Source organism: Accipiter gentilis, chromosome 21 (assembly GCF_929443795.1).
Source record: "Accipiter gentilis chromosome 21, bAccGen1.1, whole genome shotgun sequence".
NCBI classification, from domain to species: domain Eukaryota; kingdom Metazoa; phylum Chordata; class Aves; order Accipitriformes; family Accipitridae; genus Astur; species Astur gentilis.
This window is the reverse complement of record NC_064900.1, coordinates 23,683,121-23,698,721: the sequence shown is the minus strand read 5'-3', so window position 1 is coordinate 23,698,721 and position 15,601 is coordinate 23,683,121. Positions and strand designations below refer to the sequence as shown.

Below are 15,601 nucleotides of genomic sequence, written 5' to 3'. Positions count from 1 at the left end.
AGATGGCACATAGCTATGGCCTTTGAAAGTCATTTGATGGACTAGCGTTGTGTTATAGATGCATGGTTTTAATGAGGTTCTTACAGGTTTTTCAGGAGTATTGTGCAGCAGGCAAGAGAGACAGAAAGAGAGGAAAATCCTTACCTTTGATTTCACACCTGTTGCTATAGACACCGCTATGTGTTTCACACTATCCTGTTAAAGGGGTTTAAACATGGAATGGCCATCAGACATATTTAATCCTTTGTATGCTAAGGAGGTTTTTCCTTTTTCAGCTTCACACAGGAATGTATCTGTTGGCAAATTTAGGCATAGCTTACTCATTTGGCTTAGATTCTCATATGCGCATTACATTACACTACCTTCCTTCCTTTTTTTGACCAAAGTGTCCCACAGACTGTTTTGTGTTGCCAAGTAAGAAAACTAAAATTTGGCAGAGTGTGGTAGCTCCTCATGCACAATTGGAAAGAATATTTCAGGGTCATTTTTGGACCTTCAGTCATGGAAGGTCTGATGCCACATTAAAGCCTTCAGCTGGGGGAGTGACTGCGTGCAGTACCTCATCCGCAACACAGCCACCCTTCCTCCAAAAGAGCTGTTGTGCTACATGTCAGACAGCTGGAGCAAAGGAAGTTTTGGATTGTATTTACTTACACTTGCTAGTGCAACAGTACCAGGGTGCTACAATCACTAAGCTCATTCCCTTCCCTCTTTGAATGGGGAATATCTTGCCTTTACTGTACATTCTTACAGGTTAGGCAATAGAACGGAGAAAAAAAAAAAAAAGGAAAAGCAACTTTAATTCCATTCATGTAGGGTTTCCTTTTCTGTATTCAAATAATAAAAAGTGCAGCAGAGATTTTTATAAATTCTGCACATTTTGAGTGCAGAAAGGCAGTTATAAGCATGCAAATTTATTGTGCAATGGGAAGTCCTAGTGTACCAGCACTGCCACCCCTTCAGAGCACCCCACAGGCATTCATGTCTAGGGCAGTGGGGCTGTGAGTTCACATGCTCTGAGCTGTGTCTTTCCTTCTTCCTTCCAGTGCAGGCTAGCTACTGCCTGTGGAGGTAGCAAAAAGGTAAGGTAGTTAAAGCTGCACCATCAGCCAAAGGAGCTGTGCCTGTCACCTTCAACAGGCTGTCAGAAATGGGAGTTTCTTTCCCATGCCTACATGGAACCAGGTCCCATGATGCACTGCTTACACACGCATATTTCTGTAATTTTAAACTGTACGTAGGAAATGAAAGTCATTGTATAACACAACTAATCCTTTATCAAGACCATGGAAATTCTGAATAAGACACAAAAAAGAACAAGATCAGGTTTGGAATAGTATCCCAAGATTTGTGAAATGAAATTGATTTCCATTCAAATCAGGTCTTTTACTCTTCTTGAAAATGTCAAGGTGTCAGCCTTGGCCATTACCAGACTGTGATTTATAGTTGAGACAAAGCAATAATACTCAGGTGACTGTCTGGAACTGTACTGCTGTGTCTGGAAAGGCTACAAATGACAGCCATCTCCTTTCTTAACCAACTTGCACTGCTTATCTAAGATCAGTCTTCCTACACCCCTCCTCCCCAAACCCTTGATAGAAAAATGATAAAATACATAGGCTTGAAGATTTACTAAGATCGGACAAATAAGCCTTGTGAAGGGAGTAGGTTACAGAACTTCGGAGAAACACATTAAAAATAATCCTTTAGCTAGCTATATCCTGGCTGTTTGGATGAATACCTGTAAAATGTGAGACTGATTCCCTGGTTTCAACACATGGGTATGTTTTAATCCATCTGTAGGATCTATTTCTGTAACTTGAGTATACTAGAAGCACAGAAAATGCTGAAACCAAGTAAGTTTTCAAATAGTAAGAATAATAAATACAGCTGCTGTCATTTCCTTCTGAAATTAAACACAATTTATTCAATAAACAGATGAATGGAGGTTAAAAACTACCTGGCTAATATTTAATCAAACACTGATGAGGTAATTCTGTTATTTCTCCCACTGACATAAAGTTTTGCTTCAATAAAGACAACAGAAGTACTTAACAGTTTAGGTGCTACACTTCTACTAATTTTAGCTGGAATTAGGGACCTTCAAGGTAGCTCAGACAAGGCTTTTTCAAATCCATTTCTCTCTGGGTTCCTTCAGCTATACTTGTGGTCTCAGTATAGTGGAGTGAAGGAGAGAATAAACAAGATATATGAGTCAAACAAAAGAAAAGAGGAATTACTAGGACAAGTAATAAGACCATTCCTGACATCAGATCACTCATTCTGGAATTAGTATTTGCAGAGGATATTGACAAAATAGGAAGGGTTCAAACAAGAGCAACCAACATGATCTGATCTTCCTGAAAACCTAACTCACAGTAAGACAATGAAGATAATCTCATTATTTTTTTTAGTGAAAAAGCTAAGAGGTGAAAACAAATGACCCTTTAAATTGTCAGGAAAAGTTTCACTATCTGGAAGCTGATGCGAAATTAATTCCAGTTAGAAATAAAGTCTATGTTTTTCATAGTGATGTAATAGATTACTGGCGCACTGTTCCTGTGGTTATTATGGATTCTCTGCCACCCCGAATCCTAAATATACGTGCTAACCAAACAGAAATTGTTGGTGTTGATGTGGGAGTTGCTTGCTGAATGCTTTAGCATGTTTTACGGCGGAAGTCAGACTAGACGATCAAGTTTGCCTTGGCAGAGGCCATATGATATTTCTGCTATGTGTGGGAGACACAAGGGAGGATAGCGAGGGAGGAGGTAAGGCGGAGGGAAAAGGAGGGAAGGAAAGAAGAGGGAGATATCTGGCTGTCTTCCTCGCCTAGTATATGTAAGGTGCAAGCCTTGTGTGGTGCCATGTTTCCTGGTTCAGTGAACTGCATGCAGACGGTACCAAGAAGCAGAGAGGGTATATAGGATGGCATTCAGCCACAGGTTTTACCACAGGGCAGAAGAGTCTGCAAGTCATCTGAGAAGACTACTGCTGTCACTTCATAATCTGAGCTTCATGCCAGCTGAAGGATTTCTTGGCCATAGTAAGATCATACAGAATTGAGACACACATGATTGCTTTATAAAAAAATGCTGACCCCAGTGACTCTCTTTGGAACTACTCCTTAACATGGTTTTTTCTCACTGGCTATTGCAGAAGATCATTAGGACCATTAAAAATATTAATCTGAGAAAATTAAATGTGGATGCCAAAACAAAACTGATGCGTCTCAATGGAGACTAGATGAATATTGGGATGTGAGATCCCATAGCTTTTTCAGATGTGCTCCTCTCTCTTCCCAGCCACAGCAGTAAGTTACTGCGAACCCTCAAAGAACAAACAGCACAGAGGGCTGTAAAAGAAATGTGTAAGATGTGCCCTCGCATGACCACAGTAAATCATGACCTCCTACTAGCCACTGAATGCTTTGCTAACATTTTCATTATACTGTGGTCTCAGAGCTCTAATCAAAGTCAAGGTCCCTCCATGCTAGTCACCATGCTCCCAGTTAGTGAGTGGTGGTCCCCACGTGGAAGAGCCCAGGGTCTGCCTGGACAACACAGGGCAAATGTCGGGGAAGGAAAGTAAAGGTTGACTCACTGAAACAGAGCTCAAGGGAATTGTCTGCATTCATGCTGGGTGCCAGGAAGTGACCCTAAATCTTTAGCCATCGGCACGGGAAAGAAGAGCACGTAGACAGCAGTTCGGAAACATTTGGAAGGTTTTAAAAAGTGTTAAGTTATTGCATGTAGTAATTTTGATTTCCCACTAGCATTTAGGGAATGATTACCAAATTTCAGAAAGCCAAACTGTAGCCTTTGGAATTTATTAAATCATAAAAGCCTACCAAAGCTCAATACTCAGATACTGGCAACACCCACAAGAAATCTAACCCTCTGAGTCAGTGGGGAGAGGTTTCCAACGTTACATTGGTAACCTGTTTCAAATTGAAATATCCAGCCATTGGGTTAGAACTGGCTGCCCCAATGACTCCTAAAACATCAATATTTTGACCATACTTATCTACCTTAGAAAAAGGCATGAGTTTGAGAATTAATACCCAAAAGAATATGCTGACATAATAAACACCAGAAAAGCATGGTCTCCTAGATTTATTTAAAATCTAACAGTAAATCTAACTCCCTGAATACTCCAGTGTGTGTACATAAATACATGAGTAGGAGCCATAAACACTGTGTATCTTCAGACTTGTGAGAAATCTTCCCAGCAGATACATGAACCCTCCACTTGCAGTAAAAAGCTGTAAATTCCACCACAAAATGGCTGTGCCAGCCATTTCGCACACCAGGCTTGCTAAAAGCTGATGCCCGTGCCACTGGGGCTCTGCACAGACACGGAGGGTGAGATGCTGTGCAAGGGTGAGATGCTGTGCAAGGCTGGTGCTCCGTCCGGATTAGGCTCACACTGGCTGCCTGCAGGATGGCAGGCACTGCGAGCCTGCTGCAAGGGTCTACAGAGCAGAACTGCCTGCTTGCCTGCCTGCCTGCCTGCCTGCTGTATGCCTGAAGCAGAACTAGGGTCCTCGAGGATAAGGACCGATTGTCAAAACTTCTGGAAATACAAGTCCAACTAAATGCTGTTAGAAAATATTTCATGCATGTCACTAGCAAGAACTACCTCTGCTGAAGACAGCAGCAGAAAGTTATTCCATAGTCCCCCCTCTCCAAATCACAGTTATTAAATCTGATGTTCCACAAATGATCCTCTGTTCTGACCGTGCAGCAATCAGGGCTATCACACCATTCTTCAGAAGAAAAAAAAGAAGAGTTTTATCTGGAAAACTGCAACTCGCAACCTAATATATAACCTCTGACAACTGGTGTTTCTGAACAGGGCCAAGGGAGGGGATGAAGATTCTGCAAAAAGTTACAAGTAGGGCAAATTTATATGTCCTTCATGTTCAAGATGAAGAACCACCATGGAGAAAAATGCAAAAAGTGGGAGCAAGGCTAATTCAAACTCTTAGGAGAATGAAGTAAGGTCTTACAGTGGGGCTGTGGAAGGGGCAGGAAACATGATTACCATGGTGGAAGAAAAGAGACGGTGAGACGTTACAGCTGCTCACTAGTAATATTGTGATTCTATTTCACAGAATAACCTTCAGCAGAAAAAAACGACTAACTCATCCAATTCTCTGGTGTACCTATACCAACATGTACACATACATTTTAGAAGTAGAGAGAACTAGAAATTCTGGGAATATCCCACAATCAAACTTATTTCTAGACACAAAGTTGTTTCACATCAAAGGCAGTTTGCAGAGGAGGGGAAGTGCAGAGGAACAGACAGTGAACCATGAAGACTTTTCCACTGCTAACTCTCACTTGTATGAAAATCAGTATATAAATTGGATAAACAGAATCTACTTCTTTATGCATTGAAGATACTCTCTTCATCTGATTTACCTTCATCTGGTGGAGAGACTATGAGTAAAGGGATGTATTATGAAGAAATGCATTCTGATAGATAAGACTTGAGTTTGAAATTAAATCCTGTGCTAAACTTTTCAAGAAGTGTCTACCTTCACTGAAGTCTTTTCATGTTCCTGCTTATTTCTACTTTAAACTTCTCACTTATTGTACTTTAAGCCCCATCAGTGAATGTAAATGGGGTTTCGCTATACGTTTAGTGCATTCAAGCATTCTTTGTTACAGTTCCCACCCTGCCACATTATGTGAGCTCTGCCACGGAAGTCCAGCAGTCGGTTTGTTTTCTGCTATTAATAAAAGAACCTACTTTTCCTCCACTTCTTTGAAGAAGTTGAAAGGGCTACATCGTAGAGGGGGAGGTGGTGGGGAACAGACTGTGGTGTAATCCGCAAACGCAAATGCTGTCTAGATTAGAAACCTCCCTGAAGAAAATTTACAAATGCTAAGACTGTGCTTTTTGTGTGATGAACACTAGAGCAATAACTTAGCCACATACTGGGTTCTGCCTAATTCTTAAGGAGCCTACTAGGTGAAAGGAATTAAATGAAAAAAACCTTCCAGTTGGCTCTGTGCCAATGCCATCCAATCCTTTCACTATCCAGTGACTTAGTACTGCAACTATTTTCATATGTATTTCATCACTGAGGTATCTTAATATAATACTTAGGAATCTGTTAAAATAAAAAAAGAACACAAATGGGATTTACACATGGCCAATGTTTTTACATAGTCCAGGAAAAGCTTAATTAAAGGGGTGGGACGTGTCTTTGCTGAATAGCTGTTTTTCCTTCATACCTTCCCATGCATGACACGCACACATCCAAGAAAAGAAGTTGGGGGAGGTGGGGGTGGAAGAAAACCACCCAAAACCAAAACCAAAATTACCAGCCTTAAACTACTTGGCACGACCTTGTTGATTTGTTTGGTCATTTAAATAAATGAATATGCTCCTTGTAGAGAATCACAGCCCCATTGTAACAGCTAACAAACAGAAGTACAGAATATGATCTGCCTTTTTCCCTGCAAGATACTCATATTGTTCAAACTATCATTACTGTATCTAGTTTATTGTACAATTACGACTAATCCTTAACTCCTAAATAAGTAGGAACAGGAGTAAAGATTGCAATCCTGAAAGCCTACCAGATAAACTTCAGTCTATAATGGACTAGATGATTCTGTGATTAATTTTAATCCTACTTAATAGGTTAAAGATATTTATGAAGATGAAATAATTTTATCAGTGTTGATCTCAATAATCTTACATTCACTTACTCTCTAAGGCTTCCATCGTCCATCCACTTGTTGCTACTCAGGCACTGCAAGTAAAACATAGCTTTGCACACAAATGAATATAGCTAGATTCTGGTCAGAATATAACTCACCAGGTAAGAATAACTCTAGTGTTGCCAAGGAATGGAATGATGCAGCACCCAAGAAACTGAAGATGCCTGTTGTAATCATCAAACAATGAAAAAAATTTAACAAAGTGATGAATGTCTCAGATACATTGTTTGGACAAAAATATTTTAAATGAACACAACAAATAAATCCACTTTTAATTGAGTGATACAGTTTCAACTGGCATTTTTATAGGATCTCAGATTTTTTTTCTTTTATGTGTGTCTACCTGACTACCTAGCTAGCTATAGACCTCAGGGAGCAGTCAGTCTTTTTTTCTTTTTTCTTTTTTTTTTTTTTTTTTTTTTTTTCTTTTGTAGGCTACAGCCAGTTCCTAAGAGGAGATGACTGCTTTTCAGTGTGAAATTAAGTACCCAGTCAGGAATTGAGCATAATCATCATATGGCAAATCAAAATGATGGCTACATTTACTGCCTACAGAAATTTTTGCTGCACTGCATATTAACACACTGAAAATGTTGTGTTAGCTAATCGTGAATGTGCCGATTTTCATTACCTATGGAAATGCATAACATCTTCTGTTAAACTTCATTGACATTTTTCATCAAATGAATAGAGCAATGCTCTGAAATGTGATAATTGTAGATTCTTGTTATACAACTTCAAGTAAAATATTCTTTCCTCTAATTCCAACAGTAATTAACTTGGATTGGAATTCCCCTGACTCATGTAACAGTCTTCAGCACTGTATTAATGGATACTAGTGTTTATATGGTTTGAAAAGAAATCCTGTCCCATATATGTAATACGATATTAAGGTGCTAAAGACTTTCAGGTTAATGAAAAGAATTGATCAAATCACCCCAGCTTGAGCTATAAGCATTTTTTTTCTGGTTTAGGTTTAAAATTAAATGGTATCTTGTTGAATCTTAAAATGCTTCAAAAGTGGAGCTCTGGAAAATTGTTGCATCTCCCATGAAGAATAAAAATTAAAATAGACAATTATCATAATAATAACCCAATTGTACATGGCAGACAAAAGAGAAGCTAATACTTCCCTCTGCTTTTTGACTGATGTTTTGTTGGGCTGTAGCTAAACAGCACTTTAAGTTGACAGTAAATTAGCAAACAATATGAAGGAGGAAAAAAGAAAGAAAATCATGCAGGGGTTAAGATGTTTATGTAAAACAGTGATTTTCCTTTTTAAAATTAAAACGTACAAATAAGCTGGTGTCAGAGACTAGGTGATCCTTCATTTCCACCGCATTGAGCAGGCTCACATCAGCAGCAGACAGCCGTTAATATATGCGTCTGGCTCAGTCTGGTCTACCAACTAGGAATTCATCGAATTGTTAATATCATTCCTTTTTTGTATGCACCACACATCATTTTCACTCTCTCTCTCTCTCTCCCCCCCCTCCCCCTCCCCCTTTGCAAGAGCTTGTGTTTTGTTTTTTTGTTTTTGTTGTAGCACAAGCTGATTACTCTGAAATCACATATTAAATACCATTTAAAAGCATTTTGGACTGAAACAACATAAAGTCATACAGAAATGAGAATATATTGAAATTCTGTACATATATCTAAGCATAGCATACCGAAGATGATGCTTTCTATTTATTTGTGCTAATAAAGGAAGCTTTCATATACCATCAATGTGTAAATAAGACTGCTTTCTGCATGGTGTCTGTAGGCATTGTCATGTAGTCCCAGGACAGGGAAACATCTTGTTGATCTTGCTGGGAATTCTGCCCGAGTGAAGACTGGGATTCTCCCTCCCCTCCATCCGCCTCTGCCCCACCACAAGGAACAAAGTGGGTGCCAGAGTTTGGTTTTGCTGTGTTGAAACTGGGGAAGAAGAGGGAGGTGGGAAAAAGGAAGGCAGTGTACCAACTTTTTCATCTCTAAGGCAAGGGGCAGCAGTGAGTACAATGGGCAGAGAAGAGACACTGGAGTTATCCCAATTCAAACAGTAATGCAGAGGTAGTACTGCGTATTTATGGCTTTTGCTGTAGCACCAAATAAGCCAGGTAGGGGTTTCTAATGATTCATTTTCTTCTTACTCTCACTGCAGAGCAGAGCATACTTGAAATCTTCAGACTGACAGACATTTCACACTACAGTTTCACCTTCATTGTACGTACCGTATTAAATGCGAAATGGATTCAGAGTGCTGAATGTCAACTATCCACACTGAAGCAAATTTTGCAAATTCAAAAATAAATCCAATTAAAATCTTTAATATGTACAGGTGTGTGCATTGTATATCTGATTAAATCTGTAAGGATTTTTATTTTGAGAAATACTATGCATAACTTAAATTCTATATTGACATGTATATACCTACACACAATATATTTTTATCTCATTATATAGCTTGAATGAACAGAATACCTGTTCATCTGATCAGTATCTTAAATAGACTGTTTTCAGTACTGAAAACTATTGTACATAACACATGTCGGTTGCTACCGAAGTGCTTCATGAGTGTGTACCACCTAGCTGGGTAGGTTTGTCTTTTCTATACAGATTCAGATCTATTTTTCTAATATTGCCTAAACAGAAGTCAATATGATGAATAACACATCTGTGTTAAAAAATTACCTTTGTGTCTGAATATTTGCAAGTAGCTCTTCTGAGTGTTCTTAGCATGTGGGATTGACAGTTTATGAAGAGAAGAGTTGCATATTTACAGGAACTGTACCATCATTGTAATTGCTAAGGCAATATTTTTATGACTATTTAAAGACTAATTCTATCATGAGCAACTTGAAAACTACGTACAGCACATAGTTTCTGTCTCTTAAGAAAACAAGACAAGAAAAAGTATTATACTAACAGATAAGAACAATTTATTTTAACAATAGTGTTGATGCTTACAATAAAACACAATTCCTCCCATACAAGTGGAAAAAATATACTACAGCCAAAATACCACTCTTGAAATGAACAAATAGTTTAGATGCCTGATCTGTGTGAAGCCTTTGTCTCAGTGAAGTCTGATGTATCAACAAGGTCCTGCAGCATCTTGGGTTAGACCCAGGAAACAGTGAAAAATGACTCAGAACTAACCCACCTATAAAATATTAAGAAATACAAATCAAATTACGTGTTATAGATCAGAATTTCAAGACTAATGAACAGTGCAGAATAATTTGCATGCTTCTGAATCCTCTTATGCAAAGTCAGTGAAGTACTTAATACATGAGGGACAACCTAAAGCTCACTCTGTTTTTTGTCAAAGGGAGAAAAAATGCAAAAAGTGATGGAGAGGCTAGAAGTCAAGTCTGGTGCTTAGAGTATTGCTGGATCAGTTTAAACTGAACAGGTAGAAGAAATGTGATTCGGTGTGCAAAGTGGTTTTAATGCTGTAGTATGATTTTTTTCCACCAATATTCTCTATCAGATTAAAATGTATATTAAATGAGAGAATATCTTAAATCCCATATTGTGTTGTCACCTAGACAAAGAAAAATGATGGCAACTAGCTGCAAAATAATCTTTGTCCCACGTTACAGGAAAAGCTAAGCAACAGTTTTCCTGTAGACCGAAATCATTATTCAAACAACAATAGAATGAATGTTTTCTAGGCCTCAAACATCAGTGTTTATGCTTTATGTTTTAAAAGTTAATTAATGCTATAGAGAATACAGCTGAAAATATACTTTGTGGTAAATACCTTTCAAAATTGTCTATAATAATAATAATAATAATAATATGGTTGAAAGCCTTTTGTATATTTTAGTATCTGTTTTGAGTTGGGGTTTTTGGTTTGGTTTTTTTTTTTTTTATTGTTTTTTTGAGGTGTAAACTGGCATTCAGGTTAAATTTTAATTCTAAATGTTACATGGCAACTAGTCCAGTTTTCTAAACATAAAAATATGTAACATGCTAATGTTGCACAATGGATAATAGGGTTTTTTTGGTTTAGGAACAGTTCTGCTGCTTAACATTTGAATTAGGTATATTTTCCTTTTTCCCTTCCAGACAAGGAAAGCTCCTTTGGTTCTCTAAATTCTGCAGAGAAACAATCACAGTCCAAAGCTGCTGGTTCCCCTCCGCCTAGGTCCCAAGAGCCTGACTTGTGATTGTTGCTAAAAAACCTCACAAGTTAGGGTCTCAGGGACTAGGAAAAGTCCGATATGATCCAGTAGAATTCGTCTTCCAATAAACTGAATTGCTTAGTAGTCATAATCGCGGTCAGTAAAACTTTCACTGCTATTGTTAACCCCCCCCCCCCCCCCCAAACTAAAACAAACCCCCAAACCAACATCCCCCTCCAAATCAAGAACCCCTCCTTCCCCCCAAATAAACAAACCACAGTTTCAAGTAGGGGGCAGAAAAGATCAAATAAGCAGGCAAGAGGCATACATACATTCAAACAATCTATCAGCTGACTGAACAGACTTTTCTTAGAGTATCGTCCTTAACTTTTGAAAAGAAAAATCAAAGAAGACAGGAAAAAAAATCTTCAGTGCCTCATCTTGCAAGTAGCCATGTTATAATGCATCAGAGGGAAGCATCTAAAAATGGGTTAAAATCTGCTTCCAGCAGATTTGTACAGTAACAATTTTATTCTACTTCCCTTAATGCCTGAAAGAAGGATTAAATGCTTGTTAAGGGGTTTCTAATTGAAATATTCCCCCATTATACTTTTAGTCCTACTGTTCAGGTGGGCCCTGGGTTACAGAGTACTTTAAAGCCATTCGCAATGCAAGGATAACCTTTGGGTGTGTATTCACTTTTTGCCTCTTCCCCACGTTCAACATTTAATCCTTCTACAGACTGCTAGCAAAAGCTTCTTCCTTCCCAATGGCAAAACTAGCTTTCGCTCCATTAGCTGTAGAAAACATTGACATGCAGAGACTGTTGTCACTTGAACCAGATTACTCAAAGCACACATAACTTTCAAATACTGTCGATACAGTAAGAAGAAATGCTCGGGTTTCCCAAATAATTTCATTCTGAAGCCAAACACTTTTAATGGCACGACCACAATCCCAAATTACTTTCGCATTCATTCTCCTCCGATCTTTAGCCTTGTTTGCAGAATGAAAAAGAAAATTTCTACTTTAGGGACAGGATCCACAGTGGCTTTTTTTTTTTTTTTTTTTTTCCTCCATCAGAGCCCAGAGCAAAAGAAACAGCAGCCATAAAGGTCCTAGCCACTGGAGCAGAATCTGGCATAGAAAACTCAGTGCTCTTCTGGAAGCCGTTCAGCTTTAAAAAGGAAAAAAAAGAGAAGAGGGGGGGAAGAATTAGAATCTCTGCTGGTCAAACAGGTGAATCATCCATTTACAAGAAAGCTGTATAGAGAGCTCTGCTGAAGAAAAGATTTGCCAGTGCCCCCCACCCCCACCCCTGCCCTTCACCCTCCCCTCCAGAATGATACTTCAGATTTCAGAACATTTTGGATTATTTAAAATATTATTTCAGCTGATGATATAATGCAACATTATATAAGAGCCATTTCTTTGTCACTGTGCACGATTCAATCAGTTATGCCTCAGACACAAAATAGTTAAACGAAACAAAATATATCTATGAGATATATATATATATGTATAGCAGTCCCTAGATTTCATTCAATTTCTTTTTTTAAAGCTGATCATGATTTAACAAACAATTTTGACCACAGCTTTCAAATCAATAATTAGAATGAAAAATCTCTCCCCTCTATAAATATGACATTAACATAATTATACCACCCCCATCGCATAGACCCATCCTCTTTAGGGAATACATCTGATGCTCTGAAGATGGAAATCAGTCAGATTTTAGTTGCTCTCAAACGTACCTTTGCTTCTCACTGACTGACTGGCTTTACCTTCCATGCACACACACAGTCACTAGCACACGCACGCACACACACACACACATACACATGCGCGCGCACATACACACACACACGCACAAAAAGGCAAGGCAAAGCAGCGGATGCTGACTCAGAGCAGTTGTGTGTGGAGGGGGTGGTATCGGCTGGTATTTTCACTGCACTCATCATTAACATTAACTCACTCTCTAGCATCCACCCTCTCTCAGACCTGCTGGACTGCAGCATTTGCATGACGCTGTCACTCTAGCCCTTGTGGGTCAGATGTTAGAAGAAAAAAAAGCCTCAAGGCTCTCATAAGGAATGCCTTCATTTCTTCCAAAGGGTCTCTCTTCTTATTTTTCCACCTTTCTACTTCCTCTGTTGCTGTGTCTCAGTTGTTTGACATCTTTCCGGAAGAAAATGTCTTGAGCTGCAATAAGCCAGTAGTCAGTCGGTCCTCCCCTCACCTCACACTCCTATTCCCACCCCCTTTTTTTCCTAATCAATAAGACAGATCTCCAAATGCAGTTGTGAAAACAGGCTCTGACACACAGACTTTCATCCTCGATCCTCTGCCTCAGGAATAGCAGGCAACCCAGGCTCACACGTGATGTAGAGAGAAATAATGCCAGTAATTCTTGAACAGTCTTAGGAGTTTATTCTACGCCTTCTTCATTTTTCCCTTTGCTCGAATAAATACCAGTGGGAAGGACACGCTAGCTCTCAAAAACTACAAGGATTCATTTCTTCAGAAAATAATGCACATTAAAAAGACTAATATTAATCTTCCTCAAAATTAATGCTATCTTTCCCCCCCCACACACTCATTGTGCTCTTTATAAGTAGGAATTGTCTCATAGCCAAAACACTGCCAGGGTCTGAATCACCATTCACTATGCTGAAATCGTGAGTTTCTGGACTTCAATCGTATTTAACTGGACTAAGTAATTTTTTTCCCCTCTTTTTTTTAATTTATTTTAGACTTGTCAATTAAAATAAAATAAAAGATAGAAGCTGGTTGCATCAGAGGGAGCACTGCGAGAGAACAATGGCAATACACCCGCACCACCACACCGAGTACTGAAAATGCCTGTTTGAGCTACACTTGTGTATTTATCTGTATGGTATTTGCTCTGTGTTGGTAGAGCAGTCTGCGCACATACATGTACATCGAACGCGCGCACACACACACACACACAGAAACTCAAGATGCGTATATAAAATACACAACACAAAACAAAGCACAAAGGCTGTTAACTGAAACACAGGCACAAGTTGTCTGACAGGCTATGAAAATCCACAGAGCATAATTATTGTGTGCATTTTTACCTTGTTCCTTTGTTCTTAAGGCAAGGGACTTTAATGACTTACGGTGTTGACAATCTTTCAGCTTTTCCCTTTTTACGCCAACAGTATTTGGGACTTATTTTTCCAGACGATACTACACCACTGTGATTCACAGTATAAAAATTATTTACCAGAGGGGGGGACAGGTGATATGCAATTCACCAGCCAATTCTCAAAGCTGCCTAGTGCCGTAGAAACTCTCAGCGTAGCCGGGCAGGCAGGTCCCAGGATGCAGTGCTACACTGCAGTCCTGGCTCAGGTAGCCATTTGGCAACCTTACGGCAGCAGCAAATGTGAAGGGCATCCACTTGCAGGAAAGGTCCAAAAGAAAACACCATGCAGCCCCAAAGTAAGGAAAGGAAGCCAAAATGCCGGGGTACACACCCTAAGCTCCATTAATATGCGCTTATGACCGGTTGTCGTGATGGTAATTAATTTCTTAGGAAAAGGATGGAGGAAAGTAGACAATTAGGAAACAGTTAAGTTTGTAATCTTGGAGAAAGGGAGAGACGGAGACAGACACACACCCACAGACAGAGACAGAAAGCGAGCGGAGAACGCCAAGCATGAGACAACAAAAACAAGACCGAAATCAGATTTGGGAAACTGAAAATATACAGGATTACAGCATTCAGCTTAGCATTTACTGAGGTATTAAAAAAAAATAAATAACACATGCACAGCGTGGCTTAAAATACTTATTGCCATCAATAGTCTGTGACGGATGCCGGCTTCTTACTGCTATACGTACATTAGATTGGTCATCGACTCTTAATCTCCTTTTGCTCAGACCCATCCATTTTTTGCTGCTCCAGCATCTGTGCCCTTTATGCTTTTTTTTTTTTCTGTATAGTTACCCACAATACTCTGGATAAATTAATGTCATGACCTCGCTATGGCTATCAGACAGAAAAAAAAGTCTACTATTTTAATAATTGAGCGTGCGCGTACAGCAAACTGCCTACTGATAGCCCAGCTTTGTGGACTGCCTCCAAAAGCAGCCTTTGCTAGCTCTGCGAATCAGAAACAACAGATGCAAATACTAGCCACATAGCCCCAGCTCTCTGCCTCGCCTTTTTTTAAAAAAAAAAAACAAACCACCCTTTTCAGTCTGTGCCATTTCATTTTCCCTGCATCTGCCCTCTCAGTGGTTAAAAACATTAGCCCGCCGAAATTAGAAGCTTTTGAATAAAAGCGTGAAGATGAGTGAAAATTATAAATGGCTGCAGATTCTGGAAATTTATATCCAGACGATGAGCAGGGAAGTGTACCCAGGTTCAAGTGCTGAGCCTCACTCGGGAGCACCTCTGGGGCCAATGGGACTGCAGACTAGATTAAATCAATAGTCGTCTGAAACGAGATGTCGTAATCAATCAGCTCAATTACCACTGTCATAGATCTGGGCTTAAGGTCTTTCCTGATTCCACTCTTCTAATCATTAACCCTTATACATCCTCAAAATAGGAACTCACACTTGCTCTGCTGCCTTACCTTTCAGATCATCAAAGTTTAACTTGGCATTTTCCCCTCTTTTCCCCTTTCCCTATTTAAATAATATAAGAATGGGTCAGCAAGAAAAGTTTTAAATGTGAATATGGCAAGGTTAGATGCACTCCTTTAAATG

The 15,601-nt window shown here is 39.2% G+C and overlaps 1 protein-coding gene and 1 long non-coding RNA gene across 6 annotated transcripts in view; one reads left to right on the top strand and one right to left on the bottom strand.

The window, feature by feature from the left end:
- Positions 1-15,601, top strand: part of NRIP1 (nuclear receptor interacting protein 1) — an 895,475-nt gene that overhangs the window by 118,861 nt on the left and 761,013 nt on the right. The gene's annotated exons all lie outside the window — the stretch shown is intronic.
- The window catches only part of LOC126049084 (uncharacterized), a 241,950-nt gene continuing 236,020 nt past the window's right edge, over positions 9,672-15,601 (bottom strand). For both annotated transcript variants that reach the window (XR_007509086.1, XR_007509087.1), the window contains one exon: positions 9,672-12,035. This is a non-coding gene — a long non-coding RNA (uncharacterized LOC126049084). The remainder of the gene's footprint in view (positions 12,036-15,601) is intronic.